The sequence below is a fragment of the Rhinolophus sinicus genome, linkage group LG05, assembly GCF_036562045.2.
Source record: "Rhinolophus sinicus isolate RSC01 linkage group LG05, ASM3656204v1, whole genome shotgun sequence".
In the NCBI taxonomy this organism is placed as follows: Eukaryota; Metazoa; Chordata; class Mammalia; order Chiroptera; family Rhinolophidae; genus Rhinolophus; species Rhinolophus sinicus.
This window is the reverse complement of record NC_133755.1, coordinates 156,675,329-156,701,072: the sequence shown is the minus strand read 5'-3', so window position 1 is coordinate 156,701,072 and position 25,744 is coordinate 156,675,329. Positions and strand designations below refer to the sequence as shown.

General features: G+C 36.7%; 1 long non-coding RNA gene across 1 annotated transcript in view; it reads right to left on the bottom strand.

Annotated features, from left to right (window-relative positions):
• LOC141571901 (uncharacterized) overlaps positions 1–11,655 on the bottom strand; it is a 192,967-nt gene extending 181,312 nt beyond the window's left edge. The window contains exon 1 of the long non-coding RNA XR_012496949.1: positions 11,512–11,655. This is a non-coding gene — a long non-coding RNA (uncharacterized LOC141571901). The remainder of the gene's footprint in view (positions 1–11,511) is intronic.
• Between the last annotated feature and the right edge of the window lie 14,089 nt (positions 11,656–25,744).

Below are 25,744 nucleotides of genomic sequence, written 5' to 3'. Positions count from 1 at the left end.
TACAGAAACTTGCCCCACAATATACTTTAGTGGAATAAAACAAGTAGCATAATAGTAGGTAGAGTATAATTTAATTTGTTTTTTCTAATATGGTGTGTTTTTATATGTTTCTATAGGCTGGACATTCTAGAGAGATACATCCAAACTGTTCACGGTAATTACCTCTGAAGAATAATTAAGCAGAACTTTTACAAGATGGGAAGAAATGGAGGGGGTTATAAGAGACTTCAAGTTTCCTTTGAAAAAAATATAGTTATGCTTGTTTTCATTTTTATATAATAAGCATTATTATTTTTATAATTTCAAAAATTTGAAAAAAAGGACAGAATTACTAGGTTTTGTGTGACTCACTTTGGTTCTTATGAAACTCCATGTTTCTAGCTGTGTTACTCTGCAATTCTAAACCACAGTGTCAGATCTTGCTCCCTGGAGACCTCTGGGATTGACAGTTCAGCCAATTCAGCCACTACTAATAGCTCTGCCCTGAAAATCTTACTAGGTCATAGTAAACTGTTATCTCTGAAGAAAAAGTACTACATGAGGTAAGTGTATCGATGACTCATAACAGTTGAATAACTTCTCTACTTGAATCATAATTACATGGTTACAATACCTTGTAATGCAAGGAAAAATATAAAATTGATCAGTGATACCTCCTTCATCAGGTAGTGTTTCTTATACTGTAGCCTGGGGCAATTCCTTCTGAGAGACTAGGCCTGTGGACAGTCAATCTGGGTGAGAAAAGGTTTGACACAGAACCATCGCCATAGAGTAAATTGACGTTTGTTTTATGGCACTGGTTCTCCAACTTTTTTTAGCGGGCATCAGAATCACCTACAGGGCTTGTTAAAACAGAGATTGTTTGTCCCACCCCAGAGTTTCTCTTGCAGTACATGGGGCCCAAGAATTTGCATTTCCTGCAAGTGCATCATCTGGCCACCTTCCTCTGGGCACTGAAGTTAATGTTTGTCGTTTACTGTTCACATACCAAAGACAGCATAGAGTCTTTCCCAAATAAAAGCCTCTATCTTTTTTATTCAAATGAAATTGATATAAAGTAAATGACCCAATTAACATGCCAGTAGTTAGAGTAAAACCTCTGGAGGTTTGTAGTCCCTAAGATTCGTTTCCTTTCTTTGCCTGATACATTTCTCTGCCTTGCCACCATCAGAATTTCTACATTACTATTTACCTCCTCGTCACCTTCAATTTATTATCAATTAACTCAAAACAAAAATCCTTGAAATCATATGAGTAGGTTAAAAAAAACAAAAACAAAAACTCTCGAAAACAAATTATTATCACCATCCTCATTGACTTGGAAGCACAGTTATCTCTTGTGAATGCAAATTCTTAAACTCAGTTTTCTCACCTGCATTGAAAGACTGGCAGATTTTATGACCACTGATAGAACAATTTTATGCCAAATAAATTTTAGCCCATTTCGTTGATGAAATACTTGGCAGTAATGTGAAAATGGTGAATTCTGACTATGTTCTTAAGACTTTATTTACTTGAATATTTGTTGAACTAGCAGTTATAAAATTCCTGGTGTCTGTGAGTGAGAAGCATACCAGTTGCTCAGGACAGCTTTCCTTGGCCGCGGCTTAACAGAAATGTCTCTTTGGGGACTCATAAAGAAGATACTGATAAACAACATACTTAAGAACATTGTTTCAATAAAAACTACAATCACTTCCTGTGACTGCTTCTCTTTGCCTGCCTCAATGCCCTTACTGAGGGCACGATGCCAAATGCAGTTCACTAAAAGCGATTCCACAAGGGGCCAAAGCAATTTGGTCCAAGTATGTACATGTCTGGAAGACTGGCAAATATTAGAAAAATTGGACAAGTGACTGGAATGTGTATCCTTTTGGCACTGCTCTCCAAACCTTATTCCTTCAGACAAAAATCTAAAAGAGTTGGGCAGCTGAAACGCAAGAGGTGAGGCAGCGATCAATATAGAGTGTGTGTAGGTGTCCCTTACCCCTGGTGCTGCTGGTCATGGTTGGGGTGCTGCTCTCATTGTTTCTGGAGGTGTTGCTACGGTAGGTGCCAGCTTGCAGTGAGAGGAACATAATGATTTCTTCCTCCACTTGCATCATTTTGCAAATGTGCAGGGAGCCCTGGCCTTGTTTGGAGTTATGCTTGGTCTTGTGGCACCAGCTGTATACATTCTCCACGAGAAGTTTCAAGCCTGCTGGGAGGTATTCTGGCTGATTCAATGGCTGTTATTTTGTGGAGCCGCATGCTGAACTCAAGTCCTATTTCTTGAGAAGAATGTTTCCTGCATAAACCCCATGAACTGCAAGGTACCTGAAAAAGCATCTTGTGATGACTGTTCAGAGCACTTACAAATCCTTTGTATTGACCTTTACAGAGAGGCCTAAAGACCTGCTCCACACACATTTGAATATGATAATATGTACTCTGAGAAACGTAAAGGGGAATGAAAGAAATGCTGTACTGTGACTGTTTACATACATTTAAATAAGCATTCTTATAAATAAATGTCTAATCATTATGCTGTATACCTGAAACTAATATAATATTATATGTCAATTATAATTGAAAAATGTAAAAAAAATATATTTTTAAAGAAAAAAACATTCTTAACTATTATGTATATTATGGAGTAGAGAGGTGATAGAATGTCCAAGGAGTGTATATCTTGGTAAATAGACTATAAATGGATCCAGAAATGTCTGTGCAGAGGGCCCGCCCCAAAATAAGGTACTATCAAATGGTGTATCCTAAAAATAGAACTACCTATTTGCCTCCCTTTTTCTCCCTCCCTCTCGGTCACATGGCTCCATAAGGGAAATGGAGCTTTCAATAAATAGGGACCTGCAGTTATCAAGAATGCCAACCTAGTCCTTTTATTGGCACATAAACAGAGGGACAAATGCCCAAACAGATTGCTGATTCTTAAATATTTCTTTTCCTTTGGGAAAGCTAACTAGAGAGTTTCTTTAGAGTCCAATTCTTTTTCCAATTTCTACTTTCTTAATAGCTACCCTCTCTTTCCAAGATAATAAAAAACTAGAAATTTCTTAATTTTTTATTTGGGCAACTGAAGAATCTAATTTGAGTTTGAAAACTTTGGATTGGATTAACAGTAGACCATAAAAAAATGAAATATAATAAAATATAATAAAGAAGCAACTTACTACTCTGGAAAGACCAAAGTAAGAATAGATTTTTGTCTCTTTAACTTGTAGTCCTATGAGTACCATTTTTGCTTGAGATTACGCACATTTATTGTATACACCTATTTAGATATGGAAAACAGACATCAAAAATGAGTTTTTAAATAATATTATTAATCTCCATTTCAAGAAAGTCAAAAATGTTAACTTTTGAGTAGATTTATTATGTCAGTACCACTATATTTTGTGTGGTAAAAAAAGTCAAGCAAAATAATGGAACATTGGTATTAAGTTATACCTTTTATGGAACTCATTTCTCCTTTAACATTTCAAATAAAATCTTGTTAACTGAAAATTCTGTTTTAGCAGCATAAGTTTCAGAAAGTTAGGAAACATATCCCATTCTTATTGGCATTGTACACAAACCTGGTACAAAACATAAGTTTTGGGGTCAATCTGCCTATGATTTATTCCTGGCTATGCCATTCTCTTGCTGCTGGGGCAAATGAGCTAAATGCTTTGTTCCTTCTCAATAAATGAAGATGTTAACAATGACTATCTCATAGATCAGTCAGTGAGAGAATTAAATATGTTAACTCATGGAAAGATATTAGAACAATGTCTAGCACATGCTCAAAAATGTCTTCAAGTAGTACTTTCTTATTTCACAAAGTAGTACTTTATGAAATACATATTCCTTAGGCACTGCATCTGTGTGTACCAAATACTTTCAATGAATATTTTTTAACCCCACAATCTTCTCATTTGGCTACAAACTTTATTATGCCTAAGACTGCCTTACTTAAATCAGATGAGAAAGACAATTTATCAAAAACTAGAAGTCTTAGTTTAATGGCAACAAATCTACATTCCCCAAAGGCCCTGATCTTTGTTCTTGGATCCCCGATGTATTCAAAAGTAAGCTTTGATCCATAACACAGAAGAAGCCATATACGTTTGTATAAACAAAGAAGGTAGACAAATAGACAAACTTTTTAATAATCTTGTTCACAATCACAAAATATCCTTAAATTAGTTTCTAATGTCCTGAAACAATATCTGGTTGAACAGAAAAGGAATGCAAAAATAAAATGAACCCCAATTGAAAATTGGAAGGAGAAGAGGAGGGCTCTTTTGATTACTTTCACTGCCTGGTTATCAGACATCCATCCCAATTTTATTACTGTCCCCCTGCTGTTCCCCCTCCAAATGGGAAAGAAAAAGTTACCACAGGTGGAAAATTGCTTCTGGCATTAATCCTTCTAGTTCAGATCAAGAATATGGCTATCAGTAATCTCTCCTGGAATAGCCATCATTATTCATTTCAGTACCGTGATGAAAATGCAAGGGGAAAAAAGGTTTTTTGGTCTCTTTCAAAGAAAAAACTCATAGGACACATAAAATGAATGAGCATCTACGCACACTGAAATCCCAATTTCATCCAACTAGATTAGGAAGCAAAAGCTAGGTCTCTTAGGTATTTATTCTCCTAAGGGGTTTGCCAGAAGGCAGACTCCTAAGTTATCAAACTCAGAATTTTCCTCAATTCCTTCTTTTTTCCGTTTGCTTCTTGCGGTTAACTCCATTACTAACTTATAGCGATAAACACCTGGAGTCTATCAAAAACAAAGAGAGGCTTATTCAGTGGGTACAGCCCTGCCTGGTGAATACCCTGAGCAGAAACAAACTACATAATATAAGACTTGAGCAGGAATATGTTTTTTATGATGTGCCAGCATAAGGGGGATCAAAGGCTAAAGCCAAATAAATAGCAACTGGGCACCAGCGGAGGAAACATATTTAGACTTTAAAATAATCAAAAACAAACCCAAAGAACACTAACGCCCTCCACATTCAGCAGTCATATTTTCCTTCTTTTTATACATGGCTTAAACCTGTCAAGAGTTTTTGAAGCTAATCACTGAAACTAAAGAAGAATCCTGCCTTTTACTGAGGTTGTGACAATAACCATAAAGAGTGGGCATGAGTAGATAGACCCTTCCCCCACTCCCACACCAAGCCTACCCCCTCCTCTTTCTCTATTGGCCTATTTACCTTGGCTATGTTATGGAATTTGCCGGCTGACATTAATTCATTGATTGAGCTTGACTCCTCCTTATCTAAAACATCTCTAGGCAAACTGAAACAATCTGTCTGCTATCCGTTGATTGGCAGGGCAAATTTTTCCAGGTGGTACAACTAGCTCCCCTCAAATGCCTGGCCAACCTTATTTCAGTCTGGCAGAATGATGGAAAGAAGGCCGGAACAACCATTGTTCACTGCCATGTTTAGTACCTGCAATGTATTTACATAAACAATTTTGAAAGATTAGTTGTATTGAAAAAAAGTTGAGGATGGGGGGCCCAGCACCAGGAGGAGGAGGTAGATATGAGAGCAGAAAATTGACAGGCTCAACCCTGAGGGCAAAAAGCTACATCTGTATTTGATTTGTCAGGGATTTACATTAGTGAAACTTTAACTCTGCAGATGATACATAAGATTACACTTACAGAACAAGCTTATGCAAATATAGCTTAAACACCATGGTATGTGGCCCAGACAGTGAATTTGGCAGATTTCATTGAGTCTGGTGGCTGGATCTAATAAATTCATTTACATGAAGGATTAGAACATCTGGAAAAGTAGCGTGGTGGTTTATTGAAACATAAATAACATTAATTGAAAGGTTACAGGTATGCAAAACACTTCATGCAGGCAATGCAAAATGTTACAAAGCTGCTTCCCTATTCAACCAAGGTAACAGAGAAAAATACCTTGCTAACATAAACAGAAAAGGTAATTTCCAGGATCTAATTTAAATGTCTCTTTAGATAGTAAGAGTTAAAGAGGCAGCCCATTTTTTCATCCTGCCTTTGTCATGAACCCTCTTCCAAATTTGCAGTGCTGCCCTCCTGATACACATCTCAGGCACTAATTAGCAGCAGCAAGGTAGTGCCATAATTAAATTTATTTTCAGTTACAAATCCTCAAACTGTCATGCCATTTTGCAGACAGAAAAGCATGGTTGAGGTCTCCAGCCATTTCTTCAATGAGTTTATTTTTATTTTAGTGCTGTAATGTATACTCGCTGGTAATGTGGATTGCCGGTTAATGTCTCGTGGAGTTGGTTACCATAAGCATAATAACAAATTACCCAGAGGAAAATGAGCAAAGATTGATATCATATGATTTAAAAGCTGAGAGGAAAGCTCGGGTGGTTTACAATCATTTGAGTACCTCAAGATTAATTTATAACTTGGTAACCCATTCAGACTCCCCTTCATCATTTATCCTCAAATAAAGAGATGACTTAAGCTGCTGGGTCACCCAAAAGGCCTCCTGCCCATAGCAATGGCAAGCCATTCCTTTTAAAAGGATCGTTTTCATTATAAGTCATTATCAAAATGCTGACTTTGAGAAGTCATGTAAATGAGGAAACAGGAAGTCTGGTATTCTCTCAGGTATGGAGACTGCATGGAGCCCACTTCAGAAACTACGTGGATTTGACAATGTAATCAAGTGAAAGAGTTGTTTGACCAAAATTGAAAAAGAACCCCTGGCAATCTTTTTTTTTTTTTTTTTTTAAATAAAAAATAAGATTTAATGGAGTTATTGATATACTTTGGAGAATAATAAGATGTAAAAAAAAAGAGACAAACATCCTAAATGATCTTACTTCCCGTAATAAGGAAGTAGATAACATGAGTTTTCCTTTTAAAGCAGCTAACAGTCTCAGAAAAATAGAAGAAATCTTTATTGCCCATTCACACTTCAACCCTCACCATCATAATTACAATTCATGGATTGTATAAAATTTTAATACTGCTCATGATAGAGTTTCCATCAGAAATTAAACATACCTGGAAACTGAAATTGGTCACGAGCAATTGCCACAGTAAGTTTTGTTTCTCTATGTGGATGTTTTTAAAAAGACAAAAAAGAGCAAAAATTTGTCTTAAATAGCTAAATACAGTGTTTCTCTGAAAATAAGACCTAGCCAGACAATCAGCTCTAATGCATCTTTTGGAACAAAAATTAATATAAGACCCAATCTTATTTTAATATAAGACCGGGTATAATATAATAATATAATATAATTTAACATAACATAATATAATATAATACCGGGTCTTATTTTAATATAATATAAGACCGGGTCTTATACAACATACGATCCGGTCTTATATTAAATTTTTGCTCCAAAAGACGCATTAGAGCTGATGGTCTGGCTAGGTCTTATTTTCGGGAAACCATGGTATAATATGCACTATGCACATTGCAAAAAAATTAAAAAATCAAGTCATATTTATTAATTACCATGGCACTCAAAAAAACAGAGAATTTGATATTTCCAAATTTTCACACAGAAATGTCATTTAACCACACAGTGATAGAATATGAAATATTCATCAGGGAATATATTTCCAAGAAATTGTCCTTATATTGTAGTTCATCCAATAAGCTGTCTCACTGTTGCTGTTCACATGAAACAGCTAGCCAACAGTTCTTCTGTGATACCAGGAAACACATCTTTATGTATACTGATATTGACTTGCCTGAAAGTTTAGGGGAAAAAAGTATTTGTCTATGAATGGACCCCATGCTTAAAAGAGAGGTCAGGTCTTCCTGACAAAAAGTGCAATCTTCATAATACTTACCAGGCCTTGGTGGCATAATAACTTATGCTGTAATCAGAATGACCAATTAATAGCCTACACATCTAATTAAATCCTCAGGGTAATCCAGAATGGTAGTTTCCTCATACACTTTCAGAAAATCTAAAATTAGATCTTAGACACCAAACACCGCTTGGTACTCATCAGTATTTTGACACTGGAATGGCACAGTTTGATAGAAAGTACTCACTGACTTGCATTAAATCACTCGATGAGGTTCTGATAATAGTTTCTCAGCCATGTAGGATTTTAGGGAAAAAAATGGTGAGAAGTAATGCCTGGAGCTCACAAAGGTCAAATTCAATACTTATTTCCTATGACACATCTTCCATAGCATTTGTCAGTTTGACCTTAGTAAATAAGACTACCTACTTCATCCATGTGATTTGAGACATTATCTAAATTTTAGAAAAGATGCCATGTAGCCTCAGTACTTAAAAACAGTGCTGTACATTTGTGAGAAGCTTCTTTTGAAAAAGAACAACTTGTGAACACCAAAATGGTGGAGTGAAAGGCCCACTTGGTGCACAGACAGGAATCTGGTTGAGAACTTGACCATTTACAGTGAGACCTTGAACAATTTATTCAGTGTGTCTTATTTTTCTAGCTATAAAGTAGGGCTAATAATAGTACCTACCTGATGGCACTGCAGTAAGCATCAAGTGACTTAATATATACATATAATGTCCTTAGAATTGTGCCTGGCACATATACAAATCTTTGCTATTATTGCTATTGATACCTAAGTGCCCAGCAGAAAACAGCACATAATAGCTACAACTTGCCAATATGTTATATTTCTAGAAGGAGCTGAAAAATGACAATAGGTTGCAGAGAATAATTCAACAATGTAAACTCACTTAATTCCAAAATAAGTGATAACCAGAGGCCTGTGGGCAGCTCACCACTATGGAAAAAGAATTTCTTAAAGGGAAACTTTGAGATGATTAAGAATAACTGGTTTCTGAGACACACAACAGTAAGAAAAGCCGTAGTGTAAAGACATCAGTCACAGGAGTCAAGAAAACAAAGTGAAAGAGAAAATTGCAAGAAAAATATATGTGTACCGTATAGTGCCAAAAAAATGTTTACATATTTTAAGAGATGTTATCTTAAAGAACAATTGAATCCAGGGATTGAAAAGAGAATATAACCATTAACAAAAAAGATGTGACTTCCCCAAAGCAGTCTTAAATAGAGATGTTGGGAAGCAAAGGTCTGAGAAATACTAATGTCCTGTCAAATTAAACAAAGTACAGAATCTACTCAAAGCCTGATGCTCAGGAGAGGAGACCCAAGATGGCAGGGTAGATAAACACTGTGCCTGCTTCCTTCCATGAACATATTAAAATTACAACTAAAGTAAGAACTATCAACCTGAAGAACCACCTGAAGTCAGGCTGAACAGAGGTTTTATAACTATGGATATAAAGAAGATGCCATGACAAGACTGGTAGGAACGGGCAGAAACATGAAATGGGCTGGTCCCAAACCTTCATGTGGCAGATGAAAATTGGGAGGGATACCTGGCTGCAGAGGTTCCCCATAAAGGAGTGAAGGACCCCACACACCAGGTTCCCTAGCCCGGAGTACTGGTGCCAGGAAGAGGAGCCCCCACTACATCTGGCTGTGAAAAACAGTTGGGATTCCAAGGTTCAGGTGGGAGGGAAGGCTGTGGGAAACCCAGACGTCCTCTTAAACAGCTGGCGCACAGACTCACTTGCTCTCAGGCACTCATCTTAGGCTCCAGTGAAGAGACAGTAATGCAAGGGGCCTCACAGGCATACAGGGAGCAGACTGAGGTGTGTGGCTTCGAGGCAGGCTGGAGGACAGTCACCATTTTCCCTGTGAGGGATCTTTCTCCTGTGAGGCCGGCAGGTGGCCACCATTTTTAATGTATTGAGCCCTTCCCCTATGCTTACAGTCAAATCTGAATCTGATTGGTCTGCTGAGCTCCAGGGCTCTGCCCTGCTGACTCACTTGGACCCCACCCTATCCAACTCCCCCAGAGACACTTTCTTGTTAAGCAGTCAGCCCCACCCACCTTGCAATCTTCCATGGAAAATTATGGAGACTTTTCCTGAGTAGCTCCAGCCTCAGGACTGGCACCAAACCAGAGTCCACATTAACCGGGTGACCACAACGCTTGCCACTGTAGTGACTCCCTGAGACCTTGCCTCACACAACTTGCATACTACACAAGGCTTTATCAGCACCTGAGCTTTAAGGAAGCCAGCAGGTGGCACCAAGACTCGGATTTTCTGCCTTTTCTCAGAGCTACCCCAGGCCCAGTACTGGTGGCAGCTGTCCTCAGTTCTCAGCGTGGCTTCTCCCACATGCCTCCATGTTTAGCTCAGACAGCAAAAAACTGAGGATTGCTTTATAACTCCTACAGGTAGTCCCCAGCCAGTCACAGGCAGTGGGTGACCTGGGCCTGCACCAGGGCCCCTCCAAAGAGGTCCCAGAACCAACATACTTGGAATTGAAAGAACAAAATAAAAGCAAAACAAAAAACAAACAAATACATACGGAGAACATTTTGATGGTTGCCAGAAGGGAGGGGGATTGCGAGTGTGGGTGAAAAAAGGGTAAGGGATTAAGTATCCTACAAATTGGTTGTGGTAATATAGGATATAGAATAAGGAATATAGTCAATAATATTATAATAACTATGTATGTGTCAGGTGGAAACTAGATTTTTTGGGGTGATAGATGGAAGGGGGTTGGGGCAGGGTGGAAAGGTGAAGGGAATCAGCTAAGCAGAAACTGATAGTTGTACTTCTGTAGTCATGGGGATGTAAAGTAAAGCATAGGGAATATAGTCAATGATATGGTAATAACTATGTATAGTGCCAGGTGGGTAACTAGACTAGTCAGGGGATCACTTCTTAAATTATATAAATGTCTAACCACCATGCCATACCCCTAAAATTACTAAAATAATATGTCAACTGTAATTGAAAAACTAAGAAGGGGGAAAGGTGAAGGGCAATAAGAGGTCCAAATTTCCAGGTATAAAACAAATAAGTCATGGGGATGTAATGTACAGTATGGGGAATATAGTCAATAATATTATGATCGTGTGGTACGGTGTCAGATGGCTGCTGGACATATCATGGTGATCTATTCTTTAGGTATATAAATGTTGAACAACTATGTGTACACCTGAAACCCATAAAATACTGTATGTTAGCTATATTTTTAATAAAAATCTTTTTTAAAAAGAGTCTGATGCTCAGGAGATGTCAAGAGCATCAGACTCTTAATTCCAAAACAAGTGATTCCAAAACAGAGGTCTGTGGGCAGCTCACCAATATGGAAAAAGAAAGAAGCATTTCTTAAAGAGAAATCTGGAGATGATTAAGAGTGACTAGTTACTCCTGACCATCAGACTCTTTACAACACCTGGATGTACTTCAGATTCCACAGGTATCACTAGTCCAAAGATGAACTCATTTCTTCCACTTCCCACTCCTCCAAAAAACTCCCCCATGTTTGTCAGCAAATGACAGCACCGTAGTAGTAGATGCCCAAACACAATGCCTCCCTTCCTCTCTTTCACTCACCTCCTGAGCCAATAAAACAGTAAATCCTGTTGACTCTGCCTCTTCCAATCTTTTCAAATCCATCCAGCCCATCACCTCCTACCCACTACCTTGTCAAAGAAATGTGATCATTTCATTCACCTGCTTCACGTCTTCCATTGGCTCTCCTTTGCCTATAAGTGGAAGTCGAAACTCTGGTTCTTTACTCCAGATAGGCATGGGAGACACGTAGGGCACCAGTGTTCTGTTAGTCTGTGATGTAGAGAGCTTTAATTCTCTGGAATGTTTTTCTTCTCGGTCTAGGTCAGAAAAAAAAACAAAAAACAATGACAAGAGAAAGTGCCTCACCAATCATATCGCTCCCCATTGAGCCAGTTCATTAAACTTTCTCTATCACACAACATACCATGAATTTTTCACGACTCTGGACATTTGAACATGTTATTTCCTCTCTCTCCAACTAGCAGGCTCCCACCCATTCATCAAGATTTAGCTCAAATGTCACCTGCTCTATGCAGCTTTCCCCACCTTCCCAAGGCAAACATTCCTCTCTACTGTGTTGCCACATCGCTTTTGTAGCTCTCTCATGAAATATATTTTTCATTTAAAATCTCAATAGCCAGGATCTCCAGGGCCAAGCACAATTCACAGGAGGTACTTAATAAATGTCTGTTGAACAACCAAATATAGAGGTGTCTGAAATGACAGTTGCATAAGAAGCAGGTAACAAAGCAAATGTATCAATTAAAGTAATTCCTTAAAGACAGATGGATGGAAATCAGCTAAGCAGAAAAGGATTCCCAGAAGATATAGTTGGCAACAAAACATTGTTAAAAATGAGCTGAAAAAATCTCAGAAGAAAAATCATTTATATTCCAAATCATTATTTACTTGTGGTTCTAACCTTGAGAACATGTTAGCTGAATGAATGTATTCAGACTTGTGGGGAAAATCTAAGTCTCTCATTTTCTGGTACAAGTCAAGCAGTATACCAACTATCCCTTTTGCCAATCATTCTTTTAGCCCTCAATCTTGTCCACAAAATGTACCCATTGTCAACCTTTCCATACTCTCCTCCCCACTTCTGAATTTCCTGTGTGTACCACGTTCGAGGGCAAAATTGGGTGGCAGTGACTACTTGGCATTACCACACAATTAGGGTGCGAAAAAAATGAGTGAGGCACCAGCCCTGACAGGCCAGTCCGCTAAGGACATTTCCACGATCCCGCAGAGATATGGGGAGGGCAGTTGCAGTCAGGCTTCAGCAGTAGTTTACTTTCCCTGCCACCACACTTGAACTCGCAGCCATACCAATCAATTCCAGGGATCTGTGTCCCCCTTTCTTACCTCAGCCTGCCCTAGTGTTGCCTATTTGAAGGTGGACACCATCCACACTCATAGGCTGGGCCTACCATAAGGAGAGCTGCTTATCTCTAAAGGCCCAAACATCAATAATCTATATTCTAGTTATTTTCATAAAATAGCTCTGTGGTTTGACACTGTCCCAGGGCATCGTGCGTGACTGTGAAGGAGGTTAGTAGGTCAGTTTTAAAATTTGACCTCTAAGATTTTGACACCGTCCTAATAAGAGGTGAAGTCTATGTCCTTCCCTCTTGAATCTACACTGTGGGTCAGTTCCTTAGGAAGCCCAAGCAGCTCAGGGAGAGAAAAAGCAAGGCCCCAGCTCAGAGCCCTGACGGAACTCTCACGCTGACAGCCAGCACCAACTTGCCAGCCAACAAAGATTCTTTGCCTGAACAAACTTTAGCCAGATCCCTGAACTTTTTCCTAGGCCCATCTGTGCACTTCCTTATAAAATCAATTTTACCAAGAACCCTGCCGAGTCAGTTTAACCAGAACCCCCGCTCCCACCCACCCTTGATATCCGATCACTCTTGATATCTAATTGGGATCCTCACCTGCCAACTTCTTTCAGGTGATGTCTGATCACCTGGCCTTTATTCAGCCAGAATTCTTTTAGGTCAATTTAGCCAGAACCCTCCTTACCCTGTTTCCTCTTAGTAATTTTCTACACTGCCCCCCACTGAGCTCCCTGGCTATAAATTCTCACTTGCCCATGTTGTATTCAGAGGTAAGTCCAATCTCTTGTCCCCAACTGCAAAATCCTATCCTTATCACAATGGTCCTGAATAAAATCTGCCTTACCATCTTTAACAAGTGTCATTAAACATTTTTTTTCTTTAACACAACTGATATGAATGAATCTTCTTGAAAGTAAATCTTCCAGATCCCAGGTGAGATTCCCCAGAAGATGCTGCGTAAAACAAGGATGAGTTGTCCCCGCCTACCCTCACCCAAATTGCAGATTTAGGGACAAAGTAAGGGACTGTTGTTCAAGGGATGTGCTGTGCGGGAGACCCTGTTCACTGTGCCATTTGTCGTGCGGGAGACCCTGCTTGCTGCGCCATTTGTTGTGCGGGGCGGCCTGCGGGGTCTCTGCTCCCGCTCCCCACACAAGAACGCAGGATATGGTGAGGCCAAAAAGGAACACCCACGGAGCCATAGGCAGGGGAGTCATACCACTACGGTCTCACTGGAGGCTGGGTTCACTGGACGTGCGACCTGCTGTTCGTTTTGTCTGCAACCCACCGACGACTCTCTTTCACTCTCCTCCACTCTCCTCCATAGCTGCAGCAGTTATATTAGTGGCTAATGGCTCAATGGCTACAGCTGACGGCCAATCAGCCACAGCTGATGGCCATCTACTACCCGAGCCAGCACCCCTCCACGTGAGGCCGAGAGCCTGTAAACTACTTTCTGGGGCTCTGCCCTCACACTGGGTTCACCGGACGTGCGACCTCCTGTCCGTTTTTCTGCCAACCGACCGACGACTCTCCTCCACTCTCCTCCACTCTGCTCTTCTACTCTCCTCGGCTCTCCTCCGTAGCTGCAGCAGTTATATCAGCGGCCAATTGGCTAACTGGCTACAGCTGACGGCCAATCAGCCACAGCTGACGGTCATCTATTACCCGAACCAGCACCCCTCCACGTGAGGCCGAGAGCCTGTAAACCACTTTCTGGGGCTCTGTCCCCACAGGGTGGTTTGGCACACAGCGAAATGTAACTGATAGAGCAAATAACTGACTAATGAGTGACAAGAAAGTATTCAATTCCAAACAAGTTTTCATATAAGAAAACCATACTGCACTTGTAAGCTATTTTTATGGAAAAAAAAAAAGATTTAAGCTTTTTACTTTGGGAAAGTTTAAATCATACAAAAATAATGAGATGAGTCTATCACATGTGTACCCATGACTCAGATTAAATAACTGTCCACTCAGGGTAAATTCACCATGGATTTCATAAAACAAATATCACAAGCTGATTTTAAAGCAAATTCAAGTCATCCTATCATTTATTCCTAAATACTTCAGAGTGTGTCTCTAGAAAAATGACAATTCTTTTAAAAACATAACCACCGTTTTCACAGCTAAGAAGAAATTGATAGTAAGTCCTTAATATTGCCCTATTACCAAATATCCTATCACTATTCAAATTTCCCCGTTTGTTCCTGAAGTGTTTTGTTTGTTTCAGTTTGTTTGTTAGTCAGGATCCACACAGAGCATTTGGTTTGATTCATTGCTTGTCATTTGAACATCTATAGCTTCTCCCTCTCATTTTACTTTTTGCTTGTACTTTACTGTTGAAGAACCTTAGTCATTCGTCCTGCAGAGTTTCTCACATTCTGGATATTGCTGACTATATCTCTGTGGTTTGGTTTAACAAGTTTCTCTGTCCCCTTTATTTGGGTGATTTATATCCAGAAGCTTGGTATACTCTAATTAGATTTTAAAATTTTTTGTGTTACAGCAAATTGATGTTTTAAAGGTTTTCCCAAAACCTATGCTTGGGTCATGAAAGGTACATTTTGTGTTTGTTCTACAGTCTTATTACTGAGAAAGCAATATCCAGCTCAGACTTGGTTATAGAGCCAGTTACATACAAAAAACTCCCTACATTTTGTGATAGATAGCAATGCAGGCTCATTAGACACGAATCAGATCTTCTCCTATATTGGGGTGGTAGGTTAGCTCAGCTGATTAGAGCATGGTGCTGATAACACCAAGGTTTCTGGTTCGATCCCCACATAGGCCACTGTGAGCTGTGCCCTTCTTAAAAAAAAAAAAAAAAAAGGTCTCTCCTATGTAACTGACTTCTCCTGCACTGCCTTCCATAAAACAAATATCACAAACTGATTCGTTTTACAAAGAGTCAACAAAAATGAATAAAGCATCTGTCTTCAAGAAAATCACTCTCTAGTGGGACACAGAAATGTAACATCTATAGAATAATGTGGCAACTGCGTTACAGAGATAAATGGTGCTATTAGGATACCTGTGGTTACTTCTCCTTTGACAGTGAGGGAAGCTTTCCCTAGGTCATGGGCAGAAGAGTGTGCAGAGTGGTGGCTGAGAACATGGACTCTAGTACAAGCTACTACATGGTTTCAGATCCCAGCAACTCCAGTTCAAATCACCTAACCTCTGTTTGCCTTGGCTTCTTTATCCATGAAATAGGGATGATAAGATAACAATAGATTATTTAAGGATTAGCAAGAGTAATGCATGTAAAACATTTAAATCAATGATGAGGATACCCTAGATATTTGCTTCTATGTAAGTTACCACAAAAGTATTTGGATCTAATAAAATGTTTTAACTCTCTATTGAGATGAAAGGCTACTAGATCCATACCAAAGAATCCTGCTTATTGGGAAAGGCTTAGTGTCTGCTGCAAAAACCACGAGTCCAATGTAGATTTTTCCATATTATTACAGAATATCTAGACACATAGCCAGTCCTACCCATAGGCAAAGTAAGAAGTTGCCTATTCAGAATTATTTAAAGACTTTGTCCTCGCTCCAACCAAACTATCTTCCTACTGAGACATTGGAATGCCTCTGGGTTAAGAATTTCAGGATACATATATGGCTGGGAAGAGGTAGTCACCTAGATCATTACCCTGGCAGAGATTCATTCTTCAGATTAGTCATTTCCCATTCACCAAAGCCTTCTTTGAGTAATCATATGTGGAAGTCAATTTGATATTAGGAAGAGCTCATGACTATTCTAGGGCTTGAAACACATTTCAACACCATGTGGTATAATAAAATAAAAGGCTGTAGGCATCCAATGAGTAGCTGGATACCAGGTTTCAAATATAGATGTGAACAGGTGTACTGCAGATGACCTTCACCATATAATTTATGACAAGCTGTCTTGCTTCATATTTTGCCTGCCTTCACGCCATCCCCTTCATATGTATCCCATCGTGTAATGTCCATTTGTATGGCCAGTAGTTTTTTCCTTAGCAAAATCTATATTCAAGAAAAGCATCTGAAAGGGTCCCATGCAAACTACTTACACCTTGGTTTTTCAGTCTTCTTTTTAATTCTCGAGTGAAAAGTTTTGCTTCTCATTAAAGAAATTTTCATTGAAGAAGAATTTTGGAAGCAGTTAAGCTTCGTTTTACCAGGAAGTCTTCCTCATGTCCCTGGACTGTGTTACCTGGGACACTCAAACATTAAGACAAATCCATGTTTTCCTTGTAGACAGGACATGTTCCCTGGATATTTAATCACTTTGGAAAAGTCTCCAAACTTAAAAACACACAATCAACAGTACAAACACACTGAAGACAGGTTGGTCTGTCTAGAGTAAGAAGCTGGAGGCCTTGGCCTCTTGCTCTTATCTCAGGACAAAGACCTGCAATTAGCTTTCCTCACTCTCTCTGTTGCTTTTGGGTTTCTCATATGTCAAATAGCTTCCCTAGAGTAAAGTCATGTGAATGAGCATTCTGGTTTAGAGAGATCAGGAAAAAAAAATTTTTTTCGTCTAGTTTAGTCTAGTCCCCCTGACTGGGGGAGATGGTTAGGGAAAGTAAGGAAGTAGCCAGGCTTGAAGATAAAAATTTTCTGCTCTGTTTTGTTTTTTTGAAATCATTAAATCTATGAAAGGGAGAGATGTTGTTAGTGTTTGCTTTGGATTTTTTCACCTGGGTTAAACATAAATTTTTAAACACAATTTACTAATGTTCTTTCAAAATTTCCATAGCCAGCCATTTTAATTGCTTCTCCTAAACTTGGTGTTGGGGGGCTGGGGAACTGTTGCACCAATTATGCTACCTAACAATTCCTGGAATTATTTTAATGACAAACAGCCATTTAAATGTTGGTAGGTATGTCCACATGGAACTTTGTTTAATATTTCCTTCTCTTGTCTTTCAACAAGAAAACTGTTTTTAAAATCACAATGTCTACCTTTGACAACGTATGTTGTTTAAACTCTTTTGGCATCCTCTGGAGTTATGTTGAAAATATTATTTATTTTTCTCATTTGCTTTTAGGTACCTAAAATATTGATGAACAGACAATAATATACTTGGAGAATATCATTTTTAATACCTCCTCATTCAAAAAAATTATCTCCAGCAGTAATCATGTAATGAAACAAATAATAATATGGCCATAGAAGAAATGTAAGCAGCAAATTTTTCTTTTATTGAACTTTGTATATACATTCATGTTAATTAAAAAATAAAAAAAGATTACATTACAAAATAGGGAAAAGGTAATTAAATTTTATACATTAAATACATACTTACATATTTATACATTAATGCGTTTTTCTGAAAAAGAAAAAAGTTTATATACATGCGCATTAGTTAATCACAGTAGTGAATAATAACTGTTACATTTTCTGCTTTGGAAGCTTAACTTCTGCAAATTTGTAAATGACTTTATCAAAGTTGATCTTTGTGTATTCATAGGCAATGTAGTCCGATTTTTTTATCTTTGCTTATTGTTGATTAAGGAACATGTTTTAAAAGGAACAGTTTTAGCTTTGAAAAGGTTCTTTACCATAAAGAAACAGACATACAAATAGGAAGATACGTAAGTACAAGGATAGTGTGACAAAGAATCATAAAAATCTCATTTCACAATAAATTCCAGAAATTGCAATTCTGTTTTTGTTTCTTCGGAATCAAGTCTAAGGGCTTCAAATGAGTCCACAGGTTGAAAGTTTTAAACATAAATAAAATTCTAAGGGAATACATAGAACAATAGAATTGATGCAACTCAAGTTCTCTTTCTTTCTCTTAGCAGTCACCATGCTGTCATCATTGATTTCAAATCCAGTACTTACAAAACAAGAATAACCAGTATCACAAGAGTTGTGAACATGAACTGCCCCCACAGTGAGCTTAGAAGGATTTGGAAGCCTTAAGAACTTGCTCTAAACATGAATGTGTGTAGCTGAGTCTGTGTGTGTTGGGGTCAGGCTATAAAACTGGAAAATTTCCAGATACACTTTCATGTAGAAAATGACGTTTATTAAAGAATAAGAAATTAAAATGTGCTAATTTAAAGCTTACACATACATATGTAATTAAAACTGAACAGTAACCATATCAATTGTTTAAACTTAGACAAACAAAATATTTTTTTTTCCAAGGAATAGTTTGTAATTAACTTTGTGGAGGCTTCCTGGCACATGGTGATAATAAAAAGCAGATTGACTAAAAGTTGGTTGCATTATTGTTTTTAAACTCTCTAAGGGCAGTGCATCCCCTTACTGCCTTCCTTCAAGGGAGACTGCTCCTGCCACCCTACCCTGACTTAGATATGCCACTGAGGAGAGAATAATAAGTATAGGTCAATTTGGATTTTTAATTCTTATTGCTATATAAAGTAATTATAATATTTGTTTAAAAGTATCAAATGTTCAATAATTGTACCATTTTCTCTAATCTTTTTTTCTTATTTGTGCTCAGTGGACTTAATGTTAATAGGTTAGTAGTATTAGATCAGACAGTAATTGGTTAAAGTGTTGACACTTCTTAGAAATAACTAGAAGTCTTAAAGGTGCAGAAAGGATTAGCAAACAGTAAGTACTCAGTGAACATGTTCGAATGAAGGAATAAATTGGGCAAACACACTGCTGGCATTGGAAAAAGATGACGGAAACACTGATGGAAAAAGATGGAAAGATGGAAAAAGAGCATCTCACACAAAAAGTTTTGTCTGTAAACTCATCTATACTTCCTGCTTCTTGTTTCTCATTTTTTCCAGTGAGTGCAGATGAACTTTTTCTTGGTTCTGCATCACATGAAGAAGGTGAAATCAAAAATAAATCTATTACATGATGAATCTATACATATTATAATTTAATTTTTAAGAACTTTTATATCATAGCATATCCAGAATCAGTCAAGTAATATATTTTTTCAAAGTAGAAAAGGACACTGTACCCAGATACTTCAGAGTGAGTTCAATTCTCCAAAGAGCTCTGTGAAACAGGCATTATTATCACTCACAGGTTTTACAGATAAGCACATTATCTGAGACATTATCTGGTTTAAAATCAATGGTTTGTCAATGGTAGAGTTAGGCTTCAATCTCTGGTCTTCAGATTCTAGAGGAAAGAGGGAAGGTTAACATATCTACAAAGACTACATCTGGGTAATCTTGGACTAGTGAATTCTATACTTTCAGAAAATCAGTTTGGTTCTTCAAGATGAAAATCAGAGGAACTTGTAAAGTAAAAATAAGGAACAGGAAAAAAAGAACTGAAGAATCCCGGAGAACTCTTTCAGCCATAAAATGAAGGACTGCTATGATTTGGAAGACAGAACAGAGATGAGAACATGGCATTTCCAACTTCAGACTGTCTGGAGTAGCCCCTTCAAAGAAAATCTAACATGGTGTTTGAGCATTTATGAGATGATAAATGTATTTTTAATTGCCATATGAGATGGAATATTTTGTGAGAAACACTGAAATTAGTTGTTGATCTTAATCATCTTAATAAATCAAGCTGGAGATAAGAGTTAAGAGAAATCGAATTCAATTTATTCTAGTCTCTTAGCAAACTGATGAAGAAACTAAAACACTTTTCTTAAGTAGTTGTAATTTAGGCCTTTCACCTTCTCCAGCAGATAATGGCTACAGTGCTTGTGAGACAGTTTTATACCAACAAAATTTTTAAAAAGTCATTTTTTTGTAAAAACCTAAGTTATGTCAAGGACAAGGGTTGCTAAAATCGGTAGAGTCCTTTCTTTAACTAAATTCTAATGACTCCTTCTGATAAAATAAATTATTTTTATAGAAAAAGGCCACATTCATTGAATAACCTCTTTCTGTTTTAAATTTAAATTCTAACTCTTTTTAATATGTATGTGATCACAAAGGAATATGTGAGATCTTGAAATTTAAGTTCCCATTTTTGGGTTTTTTGTTTAACAATTTAAGGTCTCTAAAGCCTGACAATAGCATATGTATTTGGTATTATTGATAAAGAACATTTTAAATCATTTTCATTCTTTAGATCTCAGTACTTCATTTCAAGTCCAACTATTATTCACTGACTTAATGGTTTCTATTGCTCAGCACAGCCCAATGCATTGTGAACTTTCCTTTTAGGTTTAAAATCTGGGAGAAAGACTTAATTTAAAAAAGCAATTCAAGAAAAGTCCACGGCCGAACTTACACAATAGAGACAATTATGTAGAGTTTCAACATGGGCTAGGGTTGTTCAGAACACACTTTAATGAGGAGGTGAACACTGAAATAAATATTCAAGGGAAGGTTGATGTGGAACAACAGAGGGGTAATAAGAAGACAAAGGAATTCTAGGTAAAGAGAGACTGAACAAAGTGAGGCTGTGGGTACCTACATGAGAATTCTGAGAGAAGTGATCTGATTAGAAAAGATTGCTTAAGCGGGCAAGATAATGTTGGATAGTAAAACGAACCAGAAGTTTGAGTCGCATATGAAAGGATTCATTATAGATATTTAAAGGAAATCCAGGCTGTAAGAAAGCAATATAAAGGATAGAGAGGAGCGAAGAAAGGCTAAAGACAGGCAAATCAGAGTAATCCAGGCATGAAGTGTTCTGTGTAGAGGCTAAGACTGTGGCTATGAGAAAAGTGAGGAAAATACATGTGAATGATTCATAAAGAGATTGATGACAGAAAGGATATTAAAAATGAGAGAGAAAATAAAGATGACTGAATTTTCAAACCTCTATTACCATGAAAATGGTGAAAATCCACCTGAAATAAATCCTAGTCCTAAATGTTCTAAAAATATACACTGAGTGGCTTTATTGGTAAAAATTTTGTTATTAAACATGGAACTTGTCTTGGACTGCTGGAATTAAATTTCGTATTTCCATTTTTTCTTTATTCAATGCTCACATACATGCAGAGAATCTCTTTAAATTTGTTATAAACTCTAGTAATATAGAGAATATTTATTAGACATAAATTAGTCTTATTTTTTAATTTTTTATTTGTTTTATTAGTTTCAGGTGTACAAAACAATGTAATAGTTAGACATTTCATGCCTCACAAAGTACACGCTCCCCAATCTACTACCACTCTGACATTGTATATAGCTGTTACAATTCCACTGACTCGTCCTTATGCTGTACTCTACATCCTGTGACTATATATATATATATATATATATAAAATTATAGTTGACATTCAAGTCTTATTTTTCTAAAATAAATAATGGCAGAACACCATAAATGTGAAAAGTCAGTGACACTTCACCAAATCAAAGTGGAATGAGAGTGACCATATCTGAAAGCATTAAATATTCTCCTAAATATTTCAGTAAATTTACAGAATGTAACTTTTTTGAGTGAAATACTGAAGTAAAGGGTTGGTCTTATCCTCACAAGTAATCGTTAAACTGTCAATAAGTGAAAATTAAGTGTCAATAAGTGAACAATTCATAAATTTGAATATAGAATATTATCATTTTGGTCATTTTTATATACTATACTGTATCTGAGGGCAATCTGAATCAATGTTTATGAAAATAAATATTTTAATCAAGATTTTACCTTTAATGATCAATTTTTATATACAATGATTTTTTTTGCAAAATTTATTGTCAGTTTAATCCCTTGATAATTTTCAAAGTGGCACAGTTAACCATTTACATTTTTTGTTATTTTTTCCAAGTTTAGTAAACTTACTTTCAAAATAATTTTACAATATTAATCATCAATAAAAATTTAGCTAATTTGAGGGATATTGGTCCATATCAATTTTTACCAAAGCCATTGTGGATTTCCGATTGTATGTGTGGCTGTTATTGGTTTAAGAACAATGTTGTTTGATCACATTTTGCACATCTGAATTTGGTTTATAAAAAGAATTGTGTGCAGATTTGATCTTCACCTTTTTTTTTATTGGTTACTTATCGAGACTACTATTTTCTGAGTCAAAATGGTAGAACAGAACAGCCCTAAAATTATGAGATTGAAACTTTCTGCTTTAAATAATAAGACATCCAAACAAGGGTCACCATAAGTGAGAAGCACGTTGTGAGTTTTCTTGAACATAGCTGGTAGTATAATAGCCCGCTTTCACCGAAGTAATAATGAGTAATAATTTATTCAGCAGCTAAATTCATCTCATTTGTCTGATATTTAATTTTCAAATATTTTCTTGTTGTTAAAAAGCACCTAACTACTCTTAATCTGCCAACAATATGAGAGCAATAAGCTCTCTTGCAAACTAGCTTTGTGCTATAATTTCTATCAGAAACTTCATCCTAGTGGTCTATGATTGTGTTACATGCTCTCCATAAAGACTTGTTTTCCCTACCTAAATACAGGGTGATTCCTGGGATTATTTCCACTGCTAACTTTTGTATAAACTCTGAATTCCGTGGGACCACGAAAAATGTAAATTTCACCAGTTAAGGATCAACTGGATAGGGTTCATACTATTGTAAAATGCTTTGGAAATCTCCTTGCCCTAACTTCTGAACACCTTCTAGCGTTATGCTGTGTATGATTTTCACTCTCGCAATTATCCATTTGTCACTGGCAAAACTTTGTGAATGTATTTCTTGTCTGTGAGACATAACAAGAGAATATAGTGTTTCCCTAGTATGAAGAAATTGGTAGCATGATGGATGAAACTTCAGGAACCTTACACTAGCTGGTTGTTTAAGCTTTAATAAAAACCACGCTTGGGTCTTCCTTGCTAGATTTGAAACTTCACATGAATCAGCCTGCAAAAAAAAATCTAAGTATCATTTTTTGGTATATTTGAATTTTTTAAGGGTATCAATTGCTCAAAAAAAAAAAAAGGTATTTTCTAATTGCTTGCTATGGTAGAGTTTTTTTAAAAAATCCTAGTATTAAAGCTTGTTTCTGAGGCTTGAATATAATACTTTTTCAAATTAATCCATATTTTAATCATCTCTCGTATATCTTTTTAAAAATTTGTTTATGGCATTAAATGCTATTTTCTCATAAGCTATTTAATATATACTGCAAGTGTCATATTTTTATCCACCTGAAACTCTCCCTCTGTAACTCTACTTGGAATAATTTCTTGAGCTAGTCAAAAGTCTGGAGTGGAGACAACCAAAATTAAACGGACTAAATAAAAAGAAGTATTAAGTCCAAATATAAGCAACTAAAATAAAGACTTTTTAAAAATAAAAACAACCTGATGAAACAAAAAGCCTTTTACTTCTATTCTCCAGATTAAGCCTTTTGACCTGTGATATAACTCTTGCTATCTTAATGACTGGACCTCTGATTTAACCACTAATTATGGTATTATTATGGGAACCCTGAAATGTTATGTAAAATATGACTCTAGAGGGCCGGTGCAATCATCTTTTACGTACAAAATCAGAGATAAGAACAAAATATGGGCATTAAGAATTCATTGCTTTCCATTTTCATCCCAAGAAACATTTGAACAATGATGTTTATTTGTTTGGCAGCCTTATACATTAATTAAACCTTATTTGAGTTTCACAAATTTCTGACTGTTATTTTATTTAATGCCATTTCATGCACAGATCATTAAGCAATTCAAGTAAATGATAGACTAAACAAAATGCATTCATTTTAAATTTCCATATTGGATTCAAAATTATTAAAGATAATTAGATGATCATTTACTTTATCCAGATAAATATACCTGTACCTTAAAAGTACTTTAATGTCTAAAGATAAAAGAGATTACATTCATCTCATAAGATGATAATGAATGTATTGTTCACCAACTAAGCCAACTCATTTCTGAGACACTTGTGATTTCTTTCTTGGTCAGCATGTCATACCAGAGAGGGATTATCATGGCTGCAATTTGTTTCAGATTTACTCTGTCAAATCGGCTACTGATGACTTGAGACCACCCTTATCTGAGGAGCTTTTTGTTGAAAGAAAAAAAAGTTTATTATTTTTTAAGCCATCTCATTTTTCTGTTTGACACAAATAAGAACAGTGGATATGATTCTAATAAACTTGAGTGCATTTTAAAGTACTGTTCATGTATACTTGTTTTATATATTTTGGGTCCTAAGGAGTTTTTATTCCACTGACTCTATTGAAAAGAAAAGGCAAGTAAAATTTCAAATACTTAAGGTCTCCCCACAAGTATTAAACAGAGAAACTTAGACTGAGAACTAGAGGGAAAAAAATGATACAGGAATAAAGTTTGTGATGAAAATTTTCAAATTATATGTCTGGATCTGCTAGTCCAGCATTTTGAAAATTATCCTTCTTTCAATTAAAATGTCATTTTATTTCCACAAGTTTTACTACAAGAGCAGTATTTAAGTGTTTACTATGTAATATGTTCTCCAAGTTTATTTTCACCTTCTTTCATGTGATCAATGGTGGTTCTCAAAATTTTAATCTGGTATAGTGCAAAGTATTGCATATTTAACAATTTATTAACTAGGTAAAATGGTTCAACTTTGACTGTATCTTCCCCCACCTATGAGTCATTATTTCAATGTCTGATCAGGGTTTTGAAATTAGACAGTTCTGTACACTCGATATCAATAGTTAGCCTAAAAGTCAATACATGGTGGCTATGTACTCAGGTTCTGGGGTAACATATTAACTGTGTGATCTTGGGCCTGAAAATTAACCTTCCTTAACCCACAGTTGCTAAGGACCACTAACAGTGCCTTCCTCATAGGGCTGCATGATCTTGTTTTTGAAGAGTTTAATCTAGTGCCAGGGATGTAATAAATGCAAGTTTCTGCTATTGTTTCATGTTGATTTCTTTATCCATGATTCTGAAATTTCTCTGAAGTTCCTTTGGCACATAATAGGAGGTGGTAATTAATTTTATTATTGCCACAGAAGATGCAAGTTTTAATCAGTATTCTTTTGTTTGCAAACATCAGAGACCAATGTGAGTAGATTAGGAAAAAAGAGATAAGGAGGGAGAGACAGAGAGGGAAAGGGAGGGAGATAGAGAGAAGGGGAGAAAAACAGAAAAGTTTATTACAAGGAAGTACAGGAATACTGAAGTGCTCCTTATGTTAAAAAAGTATAACCTTGGACCACTTTATACTGTG